The sequence below is a fragment of the Electrophorus electricus genome, unplaced genomic scaffold (assembly GCF_041902795.1).
Source record: "Electrophorus electricus isolate QZ-2024a unplaced genomic scaffold, ASM4190279v1 Scaffold103, whole genome shotgun sequence".
NCBI classification, from domain to species: domain Eukaryota; kingdom Metazoa; phylum Chordata; class Actinopteri; order Gymnotiformes; family Gymnotidae; genus Electrophorus; species Electrophorus electricus.
The window spans coordinates 131,179-143,799 of NW_027658385.1; the positions used below are offsets into that span (position 1 = coordinate 131,179).

General features: G+C 36.4%; 1 long non-coding RNA gene across 1 annotated transcript; it reads right to left on the reverse strand.

Moving 5' to 3' along the window:
* Positions 1–10,113: 10,113 nt before the first annotated feature.
* Positions 10,114–11,613, reverse strand: LOC145653995 (uncharacterized). The gene is made up of 3 exons (XR_014120230.1): positions 11,530–11,613; positions 10,745–10,816; positions 10,114–10,616 (listed from the first exon to the last, which is right to left on the reverse strand). It is a non-coding gene; the product is annotated as an uncharacterized LOC145653995 (long non-coding RNA).
* Positions 11,614–12,621: the final 1,008 nt, after the last annotated feature.

Genomic DNA, 12,621 nt, shown 5'->3' on the forward strand with positions numbered 1-12,621 from the left:
TATCTCTGCCTATTCAGCCTATAGAGGTTTAGCACATCCACTTAAATTGCCTTTCTCAGGCATTTCAGCTCTGAGTACCTTTTGAATGAAGCACAATACAGGGCAGCCAATCATAAAGGAGCTCATTTATCTTACATCCGTCTTAAAGGTGCAGTAGCAACAGGTGTCTGTTGAATTCCGAGCGATATATAAGTTGGAAATTGGTTGTGTAAAAATGAATTGTGATTGTTACGCCACACAGATGTAAGTGGACATCAAGGGAAAAAATAGTGTGGGTGCCAAGTATGGTGATTGTATCTTAAAAGCTGTAGGAAATGTTACATTCAGAATGTTTCTGAGACAAAAAAAATAACATATAATTACTATCCATGGTATAATTGACTGTGTTGCAGACAACATAGGTAGGGATTAGACTGAAACATGTCAGAGTATTTTTAATGCTGTTTATTGCTGTTGTCAGAGGTTATGCAGCCATATCCTCCCTAGCAAGTATGACTTCTTCTTCTAACAGTTTGGCCACCTGCAGACACAAGTACCGTGTTGAGCAATATTTAATTACATCTACTTGAAATGCATATTTAATTGCATTGTTAGTATTTATGGAAAACAAGTGTTAGGATTGCTCTGCTCCATTGCAGACTTTCTCACTCTAGCAAATGTGGATTCCACCTCCTCAATCAGTTGGTCCATATCATTTTCACAGGAAACATGTTGCATCTTTCTGTAAGAATCCAGTTTCACCTCCAACTATGAGTAGAAACAGTGTTAAGCAATATTTAATTACATCTACTTGAAATGTATAGTTCATAGCATTGTGAGAATTTATGGAAAACAAGCGTTAGGATTGCTCTGCTCCACTGCAGACTTTCTCACTTTAGCAAACATGGCTTCCAGGTCCTCAATACATTCATCCCAGTCATTGTCATCGTAAATCTGATTCAAAGGAGTCTTTTCAGGAAACATCATCTTGAAATTCATATCTGGAGGTTCTATCTTTTTGAAAGACTTCAGTTCCACCTGTAGATATAAGTAGAAATATTGTTGAACAGTATTTAAATACATTTAATTGAAATATGACTTTAATTACATTTTGATGCATTTGGAATTTATAGTTTGTATTGGACTGGAAAGGAAACAAATACAATTTTTATCGCATAGCCGTTATCACATAGCCTGCAGGCCTAATGATGTAAAAATGTGCCCCCAAACATCAAATGTTCAACAGAAATAACAGGACCTGACACACTAAGGTACCGTAGACCCATTCAAATTGTGCTATTGGAATAATAAATTCCAATGCATTCAGTCATTTTAGCTAGTGTTGATTTTGATTCTAGCCACAATTATACTAATAATCAGTGTTACAACTCAGCATGCAAAGTCACCGAACAGTCGACTGTTAATTCTATAGTAAGGAGAATGTAAAACAAACAAACAAAAAACCCACCAACAGTATTTTTTTTCCTGTAATTGACAAAGATTGCATATGCTAAATGTATGTGTCCTAAATATATTCTAAATAAATTGACATTAGTGTTTTTAATTAATTTCTCCAACATTTGTTGAAATGCATTTGTAATTTATATTCAAAGACATTTCAGTGTACTTAAATACAAGCATTAAATTAGCATCACTGTTCACCATAGCTGTTTTTCCATTTTTTGTGGCTTTTGTCCCTTGCCTCAGTATGGCTTTAAATCATTTGTCTTGGTTCTACTTTACTTACCATGGCTGATTCAGTTCTCTCAGTAGGCAAGTCATTCTTCAATAAATACTTTGGTCTAGTATCTGTTTAAAAAGTAACAGAAAATGTCTTATTAGCGTTGTATAGATACTTAGAACATTACTACGTAGATCTCTCTCTCTCTCACACACACACACACACACACACACACACACACACACACACACACACACACACACACACACACACACACAGTTCATCCAAGTGGTGGCTGTGGTCAGAACTTACCCTTAAAGAAGTCATCCTCTGAGGTAGTGTTCCTTCTCTTAACACCCTTCCGACAACAGCAAGTGAACAATAGCACAAGCTGCGTGAATATTCTGGCAGGGATCTGGGCTCGTGTCTTTTCGTTCTTCTTTTTTCTATATTTACCAAATATCCCGTGCTTTTCCTTTTCATACTTGTCAGAAAGAATAGGTTCCTTGCGTCGTGGATCGCAATCGTAACTACCAGACTGACCCATAATAAATTTAGTTTTGAAAATCCAAGTGTAACCGTTATCTGTGATCTGTAGACCAAAAATGGTTCACAGAAATTGTTCATTTGAAAAATCTGTTCTTTGACTACATCATAATCGCTTAATTGATGCGGCTACATTATGACTTCACACGTCACGTCTGCAATAGTTTTCAATTTACACCAACCTTAAAGAGAAAATGATTAGCAAATGTAGTTGCTAGTGATTGTCTAGTGATTGCAAGCAACGACTATTCGTGCTCTGCATTCTTGCGTATTTATTTATGCTAGGTATTTTTTGCATTATGCTTACTACAGAATTAACAGTCAACTGTTCAGTGACTTTGCATGTAGAGTTGTAACACTGCTTATTACTAGAACTGTGGCTAGAATCAAAATCAACACTAGTGTCGTTCCTAAATCCCCAATCAGCTAGTCGTAAAGTTAACATTCAAATAGAAAATAAAGATGCAGACTTCAGAATTAGTTAAAGAGAATAGCTGAGAGAATAGAATAAATTATCCGTTACTACCCCTGTCTTTTATCATCCCTCCATCCCTCCATCCCATGCCATCTTCCTCTATTATTTGCTTTTCTATTTTTTTCTGGTATCTCCTTATCTCTTTTTAAAAAAAACATTGGCCAAAAGACTAACTAAAACAATAAAAGGAGAATGTTACTTATTTCACCCTGACTGCCCACTTATATATCTGTTTTGAGTATGATTTTCCTTGTTCAAGTGAAAACAGTAACAAATGTAGCATGTCACCCATAAAGGACATATCTCTCACTGAATAAAAACTTGTATGCTTCAACAGTGTACAGTGGGAGAAATGGCGATCACCTTTAAAATGATTTCTTATTGTAGGCCTATTATAAACAACATGGAGGAAATTAAAATAAAAATACTTGAGTTAGACAGTGGACACAGGTTGCTAATAAATCAAGTAAATGAAACTGGATGGACTGCTTAATTATGTAACAACACAACATTTATGGCGACGAAGATGTTTCACACATATACACTCTTACGTGATGCTAACCTCAATATCCATATTTCACATTGATACTGTAACACTATAGATGAACCTAAACCTCACATTCTCGTCACGTTGATAAGCTTTTTGAAAGTTTGATCATGATCAAAGATCATGATCTTTGTTTTCTAAATGTGTTTCCAAATAGCCTTTGACTGCTTTATGCCTAATTGCAGCATTTAGCACCTCATTTCATCTCTAATTTTTGACATGTACTCTTGACATAAGTCTTGCATAAATGGAAAGTCCATCAGCCCCCGTTTAAAAATGGTGAGCTTTTACTGTCATGTTAATAACATCACGCACACGCACACATAATGCTTCGACTGTCCTACACTTTAAATATCTTTTGCACATTATGGAGGGTGAGCATAGTTACCAGTTCCCTTCATGCAAAAGGGTTGTCTTAGGTTACTGTAAAGTCTAATGCACATTTGGAATTATTAAAAGTAGTTTAAAATCAATACGAAATTTTACTGGGAGCCAAAGTAAAGTAGCTAAGATATGATTGATGTGATCAAATTTTCTAGCTCTATTAAGAACTATGGCTGCTGCATTTTGAACTCGCTAGGCACTTTAGGCACTTAATAGCACAGCTAGATAGTAAGGGATTACAGTAGTCCAATATTGAAGTAATAAATGCATGGACTACCTTTTCTGCATTATGTGTGGAGAGCATGTTCCTAATCTTTGAAATGTTTCTAAGGTGGAGAAAGGGGGTCCAAGAAACATTATTTATTTACGTGAGCTTCGAATGAGAGACTGGGATCCATAACTCCAAGATCTTTAACTGTTAGAGAAGATGTGATTGGGAGACCATTGAGGTTCATTGAGTAATTAGAGAGTGGAGACCTAGCTGACTCTGGGCCTAATAGAAACACCTCTGAATGTCTCTGAATGTTAGAAATTAATTAAAAATACTAATGTCAATGTATTTACAACGCATGCATTTAGGACGTAATTTTTTCAATCACAACAAAATATGTTGTTGTATTTTTTGCATTATGCTTACTACAGAATTAACAGTCAACTGTTCAGTGACTTTGCATGTAGAGTTGTAACACTGCTTATTACTAGAAATGTGGCTAGAATCAAAATCAACGCTAGTGTCGTTCCTAAATCCCCAATCAGCTAGTCGTAAACTTAACATTCAAATAGAAAATAAAGATGCAGACTTCAGAATTAGTTAAAGAGAATAGCTGAGAGAATAGAATAAATTATCCGTTACTACCCCTCTCTTTTATCATCCCTCCATCCCTCCATCCCATGCCATCTTCCTCTATTATTTGCTTTTCTATTTTTTTCTGGTATCTCCTTATCTCTTTTTAAAAAAACATTGGCCAAAAGACTAACTAAAACAATAAAAGGAGAATGTTACTTATTTCACCCTGACTGTCCACTTATATATCTGTTTTGAGTATGATTTTCCTTGTTCAAGTGAAAACAGTAACAAATGTAGCATGTCACAAATATATACATGACTATGTATGAAAAATGAAAGACATCAACATGAAACACTGGAGCTGATTTCAGTTAAGCACCTAGTTATGGAAACTTTAAAGACTAACATTGTCATAAAAATGTTGTGAATGTTAATGTTTAGAAGATTACAAGTGGCTAAGACATACCTTGTTATAGGCTGTGCTTACTGATGTACACCAGGTGGACATAGTGTCAAAGCAGAGGGTCTGATGGAGCAGGTGGAACATCAACATTTAAAACAAAAATTAACTGCTTGTATTTAGTGAACTAAATAAAGCATAAGCATCCTATGCATGGCATACAGATCCATATAAGCTTTGATAAAATCCATCCTCATGTAAAAGATATATTGTCCCAATCATAGTAAGTGAAAACTATGACATAAAAAACTTTGCTTACCTAATATAAGCAGGCAATTACCTTTTAATTTGACCTACCCCAGTAAATCACCGTACCTAAGTTGATGAATAACAGGAATAATCACAAACGTCTAATGAAGCAAAGTAATATATAATTACAATTATAAAGGACTAATTTGGTTCGTCTCCCCCAAAGCCATTAGAATGTTCTTTATATAACAGGTGAAAACGACCTACACCAATGTGATATACAAACCAATCCTGCTTTTATTACACAGAAGACCTGAGCAATTATGGGGAGGCACCCTATAAAGTTGAGGGTGGAATTACCTGTCAATAAACAAAGTACAGAATAGAAAAGCAAAACTATTCTGTTGCATCGTCTTTGAAATGACTCTGCAAGGAAAATGTTGATATGAATAAATGCTTGCATTCCTTTCTGATACAAGTCAAAAAATATCTTTAAAGTGGCTCAAACATAAGAACTATGTGCATTCCTTCACAAACATATACAAACCAATGAAAAAATCTCCCCTAATATGTGTATATACACAAGTGTCTGTGGGAGCCCCAAAGCTATATTATGCATTCAAATAACAAAATATATATCACAGTCCCTACAAAAAATGAAAGTAAAAAAGCAAACAAACAACAAAAAGGGGAAAATCATAAATGAAAATATCCCAAAAATAATTTACTAATGTCATGTTTGTAAGCAGCCGTGCTTTCCTGCTTCCTAAAATGGTGACATATATTAGGTACTCAGGCCACTGGAAACAAAAATATACACAGCAGTTCTTCCACACATTTAGAGGAACCTGATTTTTTTGTTAGATAAATATGTGTCGGTTATGACCGTTAAAAAGACCTGAACAAAAAAAATGTTTGGATTTTTATTCGCTGTCACCTTTCATCACGGGCAACATAAAAATTCTCACTACTGCAATATCGCTAACATGTTACTGGCATGCGAATAAGACACCTGAGCACAGAGAGAAACCCAGTGTTATGATTACAGTTGACATTGGAACTAGCTAGATAGCTCATATTAAGACACTTCTTTGGAGAACACGTGCTAAAGTGTTTTCCCCACAATCTATATGCATAATTTATTTGCCAACTGTGACCAGAGAGAGAACATAGCTAGCTACCTTACTCACAGCCTAGGACATGCATGGATTTTGATGAGGACTGCATATGCCTGGGATCAATTCAAACACGTCATGATGATGATATAAAACCTGATGAAACAAGCTTGACAAGCAGCAGTTCCGTTTTTCCGTGAAAGTATCAGGCACAGATGAAGACGTTTCTATGGTTATCTCGGTTTTATAAATATTAGCCTATAGAGTTGGGCTTAGTACGTGAATAAAAGATGGAATTAAACATGCATAAATTACAGTGTCCTGGAAAACCCATCATGCTGCAAATACACAAAGCATATTCATCAAAGTGGTAACACACTTTAGAAATGCGGTGCAAATTTAGAAAACGTATACAAGTTCAGGAACAAATCCTGTCACAACACAACGGAAGTGCTGTTTCCGGAGGACACGGAAAGGGGTGGACTTCTAAGATTAGAGTGAAGTCTATTGGAAGTAGTGACAACTGAGTAAAAAGGGTTGTTTTTTTTTCCAGTCACCACGGTGTTATCAAGGGTAGGTATGTGATACAGAATGGAAGACCGACCTATTCATGCTCTGCATTCTTGCATATTTATTTATACATAAGGCAGCCTTAAAAACATGGGATGCAAATCCTATTTAACACAATATGTACTGTTTTACAGTCAGAGTGAAATAAGTAACATTCTCCTTTTAATATATATATTTTAAATGTTAAAATTCTTAACTATGTCAGTTAAGCTGCCAAAAATGCCCCTTTTGAAATTTGTATTTCTAATGTCACAAGAACACTTTATTTACCTATCTCTGCCTATTCAGCCTATAGAGGTTTAGCACACCCACTTAAATTGCCTTTCTCAGGCATTTCAGCTCTGAGTACCTTTTGAATGAAGCACAATACAGGGGAGCCAATCATAAAGGAGCTCATTTATCTTACATCCGTCTTAAAAGCTGCAGTAGCAACAGGTGCCTGTTGAATTCCAAGCGATATCTATAGAGGTTGGAAATTGGTTGTGTAAAAAAAACCAAAACAGGCTGAAAACGAGTCGTTTCCGCTCTGTGAATTGGGAGAAAGGGACAGTGTGTGGAAGCCCAACCCCAGTCATATAGGTTTGCTTCTAACAGTACCATTACCATCACCCACTCTGGTGCACTAGTTTGAGTGTATTAGAACTAGTAGCAATGCTGAAGCATTACATGTATCTATAACAAATATTCTGACCATGATGATGTGATAGGTTTGTTAAGGCAAACTGTGTATGCAATACATGTTGCTTAGGTCACTTGCTCTAATTGTACACAACTCTAAAGCTACACAACTGTACATTAGTTAAAGTCTACACAGTGTCAGTCATGTGAAGTACCACTGAAAGTTCCCCTGTTGTATTCTTCCACCAATCAAGTTCTGCGTAAGTGGGGGCAAAATAATATGAGCTTCACATCAATGAACATTTTAAACAAATGGACTGTATGTACATCTTTTTTCAAATGTTACAATTGGAGTCTAAAGTTATATATCTTATCAGTGGAGGATGCACTTGCTCAAACCTTTCCTTTAGATTCCTTTTGTACACACTACAGACTGTGACCTCGAGATGCTTGAATGAATGTTGAACATTCACACTTGTGTATGAGTGCCGACTGTTAGCTAATGCATCATGATGAGCCTATCCTTTTTGAGTTACTTACTGAGATCATTCTCATAGCAAGTTCATTACACCTTGTGTACTCGATGTAGTGCGGTGAGCAGTTTCAATCTTAGTTACAATCTTAGTTATCAAAGACTCACTCCACCGACCAAAGCCTCTTCTCTTAGACAACATGACAAAACCATCGCAGCTTGAGAGCAAAAATCGAGTCTCGTAAGAGGTGTTATGTTCCATAGGCAGATTGACATCTTAATGCGATACACATGAACTCAATCATGTATTCTTTGCATACATGTACATTGCACTTGGAATGTTTCTGATATTGCTTCTATCCTGAATAGCTCAGTCAGTAGAGCATCAGACTTTTAATCTGAGGTCCCTGTTCAAGTGAAAATATTGTTCTTTGCCACTAAAGTGTGCTTGAGAAGTTTCTTGAAATACCTCTAGATCAACCTCAGTCAAGGGACAGGACCCTATTGCCTTGAGCCTTGCCGATTAAACTGACATTTCACATCCGTTTCCCCCAGCTGTGATGCTGTGCATTGGCTGTCATCCCAGGTTAGGCTAGCTAGTTCTGCTGGCAAGCTTGAAATATCAAAATCCTTCCGACTTTAAAAAAAATCAACACTTCTGAGCCTATCATTTTTGAGTTAATTACTGAGATCATTCTCACAGCAAGTTCATTACACCTTGTTCACTTATTGTAGTTCGGTGAGCAATTTCTATATTGGATGAGAGAAGGAGCAGACTTGTTCAAGTCACAGAATCTATTTACACTTAAACAACAGGAGCTTGTCAGTGGAGGGTATACTTGCTCACACCTTTCTTTTCGATTCCTGTTGCATAAGGGAATAAGGGATAAGGGAAGTCATTTTGGAACAAACCTGTGAGGCAACTGTCTTTGAGGCAAAGTGTCTGTATCCAGGCAAGAACATGTGCATGTTCAAGTGCTTGCCCTGTACTTCATTCTCTGAAGTTTACTGAGAAAGACCTGACAGTAGTTGAACACCTTTGGTTGTTGTCTGCTACCTTGTCTCTGTCTCTCTCTGTGTTCGCATGATAGGCACCACTGCATGCCATGCACCAGGCCTCCTTTCTTGTGAGGCTGTCCCTCATGACATCTATGGAGTGCATAATTGAAGACTAAGTAAAAGGATTCCCTTAAGATCTGAATACCTTTGGTTGTTGTCGTACATCGTCTCTGTCTCTCTCTATGTGTTAAATGCAGTCTGCTCAGGTCATGGTGTTGACAGCTTCTAGTATTTTCACTAGATCCAAAGCAGTGTCAAACCTGTTTTTACATTTAAATGTTTTCACTTGGTTTTACATTTTAATGTTAACAATATAAGAAAAAACACACATTATAAATGTTAGGTAGCTACATATTTGTACTTCTTGTACAAACTAAGAAAATAATAGAACACTAATTTAGTTGTGTGACATATTGACACCTGAGCAAGACATGAGTGAGGGATAAAAAGGCAGGATATTAGTCACACAAAGCACTGGCAAAAAGTTTTAAAAACACAGATGTGGGGAAGCTCATGAAGACAGGCTCAGCTTTACTCCACAGTATGCTAAATGGGAAACACTGGAGGATGGTACGTGAGGGGTTTAAATAGGGAGAGAGTTAATTAGTAGCAGGTGATCGTGATGGTTGATAAGTGTGTGATTGTCAACCGAGCAGTGGTCGTGGTAGGTGATTTGTGCGGATATGTGTGTACGTGTCTGTGTGTGCGTTCCTGGTTGTGTGCGGACCAGAACCTGACAACTTGTTTCCACTTGATATCAGAATTAGTTGAAGAGAATAGCTGGTCCCGTCCTTTATTGCAACTTAAATAGAAACATGCTTTTGAGGGACCCTCCGGAGAATGTCGGAGGGGTACACAAGAGTTTAATTCTTATAAACCTTTTCAAGGGCAATTATGTAAACAACCCTCCTTTTTTTTCCATATTGTTCTTTGAAGTTTCCACCATTATGCTCAAATTACACATGAAATTATAAAAGCTAGTCACCTATGAACCTGCGGGCTTATATACAAGGGAAAATAAACTATGGACTATTTGTGCTCTGCATTCTTGCGTATTTATTTATGCTAGGCTGTACATAATGCAGCCTTAAATACATAGGATAAAAATCCCCATGTAACACAATTCAGGTTCTGTCTAAATACATGGCTAGCTAGCTAGTTATTTTACAGTCCCATTTAGATCATATATCGTCGTGAATGTCCTGAACAAAACACGCTGTACCTAATCCCCACAAATGACATATCTCTCACTGAATAAAAACTTGTATGCTTCAGCAGTATACAGTGGTAGAAATGGCGATCACCTTTAAAAGGATTTCTTACTGTAGGCCTATTATAAACAACATGGAGGAAATTAAAATAAAAATACTTGAGTCAGGTGTCTGTTGAATTCCGAGCGATATATATAGAATTGGAAATTGGTTGTGTAAAAATGAATTGTGATTGTTAAGCCACATAGATGTAAGTGGACATGAAGGGAAAAAATAGTGTGGGTGCCAAGTATGGTGATTGTATCTTAAAAGCTGTAGGAAATGTTACATTCAGAATGTTTGTGAGACAAAAAAAATAAGATATAATTACTATCCATGGTTTAATTGACTGTGTTGCAGACAACATAGGCAGGGATTAGACTGAAAAATGAGTATTTTTAATGCTGTTTATTGCTGTCATCAGAGGTTATGCAGCCATATCCTCCCGAGCAAGTACGGCTTCTAATCCTAACAGTTTGGCCACCTGCAGACACAAATACCGTGTTGAGCAATATTTAATTACATCTACTTGAAATGCATATTTAATTACATTGTTAGTATTTATGGAAAACAAGTGTTAGGACTGCTCTGCTGCATTGCAGACTTTCTCACTCTAGCAATCATGGCTTCCAGGTCCTCAATACATTTATCCCTCTCATTGACATTCATATCTTTAGGTTCCACCTGTAGATATGAGTAGAAATATTGTTGAACAGTATTTAAATACATTTAATTGAAATATGACTTTAATTACATTTTGATACATTTGTAATGTATAATTTGTATTGGACTGGAAAGGAAACAAATACAATTTTTATCGCATAGCCGTAATCACATAGCCTGCAGGCCTAATGATGTAAAAATGTGCCCGCAAACATCAAATGTTCAACAGAAATAACAGGACCTGACACACTAAGGTACCGTAGACCCATTCAAATTGTGCTATTGGAATAATAAATTCCAATGCATTCAGTCATTTTAGCTAGTGTTGATTTTAATTCTTGCCACAATTATACTAATAATCAGTGTTACAACTCAGCATGCAAAGTCACCGAACAGTCGACTGTTAATTCTATAGTAAGGAGAATGTAAAACAAACAAACAAAAAACCCACCAACAGTATTTTTTTTTTTCCTGTAACTGACAAAGATTGCATATGCTAAATGTATGTGTCCTAAATATATTCTGAATACATTTACATTAGTGTTTTTAATTAATTTCTCAAACATTTGTTGAAATGCATTTGTAATTTATATTCAGAGACATTTCAGTGTACTTAAGTACAAGCATTCAATTAGCATCACTGTTCACCATAGCTGTTTTTCCATTTTTTTGTGGCTTTTGTCCATTGCCACAGTATGGCTTTAAATCATTTGTCTTGGTTCTACTTTACTTACTATGGCTGATTGAGTTCTCTCAATAGTGAAGTCATTCTTCATTAAACCCTTTGTTCTAGTATCTGTTTAAAAAGTAACAGAAAATGTCTTATTAGCGTTGTATAGATACTTAGAACACTTCTATGTAGATCTCTCTCTCTCAGACAACCACACACACACACACAGTAGTACATCCAAGTGGTGGCTGTGGTCAGAACTTACCCTTAAAGATGTCATCCTCTATTCTAGCAGGGATCTGGGCTCGTGTTTTTTCGTTTTTCTTTTTCCCATATTTAGCAAATATCCCGTGCTTTTCCTTTTCATATTTCTCAGAAGGAACATGTTCCTTGCGTCTTGGATTGCAATCGTAACTACCGGACTGACCCATAATAAATTTAGTTTTGAAAATCCAGGTGTAACCGTTATCTGTGATCTGTAGACTAAAAATGGTTCACAGAAATTGTTCATTTGAAAAATCTGTTCTTTGACTACATCATAATCGCTTAATTGATGCGGCTGCATTATGACATCACACGTCACGTCTGCAATAGTTTTCAATTTACACCAACTTTAAAGAGAAAATGATTAGCAAATGTAGTTGCTAGTGATTGTCTAGTGATTGCAAGCAATGACTATTCGTGCTCTGCATTCTTGCGTATTTATTTATGCTAGGCTGTACATAACGCAGCCTTAAAAACATGGGATAAAAATCCCCATGTAACACAATTCAGGTTCTGTCTAAATACATGGCTAGCTAGCTAGTTATTTTACAATCCCATTTAGCACATATATCGTCGTGAATGTCCTGAACAAAACACGCTGTACCTAATCCCCATAAATGACATATCTCTCACTGAATAAAAACTCGTATGCTTCAACAGTATACGGTGGGAGAAATGGCGATCACCTTTAAAAGGATTTCTTACTGTAGGCCTATTATAAACAACATGGAGGAAATTAAAATAAAAATACTTGAGTCAGACCGTGGGCACAGGCTGCTAATAAATCAGGTAAATGAAACTGGATGGACTGCTTAATTTTGTAACAACACAACATTTATGGTTACAAGGATGTTTCACACATACACTCTTAAGTGATGCTGACCTCAATATC